Source organism: Micrasema longulum, unplaced genomic scaffold (assembly GCF_059751315.1).
Source record: "Micrasema longulum isolate JH-2025_06_02 unplaced genomic scaffold, ASM5975131v1 h1tg000072l, whole genome shotgun sequence".
Classification (NCBI taxonomy): Eukaryota; Metazoa; Arthropoda; class Insecta; order Trichoptera; family Brachycentridae; genus Micrasema; species Micrasema longulum.
In genome coordinates this window covers 679,839-680,275 of record NW_028277279.1, presented here as the reverse complement: position 1 = coordinate 680,275, position 437 = coordinate 679,839, and positions in this window count along the sequence as shown.

The following is a 437-nucleotide window of genomic DNA, read 5'->3' as shown; positions in this document are numbered from 1 at the left end:
GTTCACGTTCAAAGCCTTATAAGCTTCATAAAAACTACTTTGCAACTGCTAGCAATTCTTATTAAATTCTTAAACCCACTTCAGTAACATGAAAGCACGTGGTGTGTGGACAAGTTTGATTTCTAAGTACCTATTTTATGAAAAGAGTCAATGAAATTCAAGTGAAGGCGGTAAATTAATAATTATTACGCAATTAAAGGCGTGGTAATCAAATAATATGGTCATATAAGTGGGCCGTCACATTCAAACGTTAAGATAAGACGGGAAATAGAGAGTGAAAAGAAAATGATTTTGTTTGATGAAACAGTATTGAATTTGATCGGGAACGTTTCATATGAGCCGTACATATTGAGAATAAAATACACGTCGCGTCGTGCGTCGGTACAATATTTAGCATTGATGAAACAAAGTGCAAATTTTATGAGAAAAATATTTTA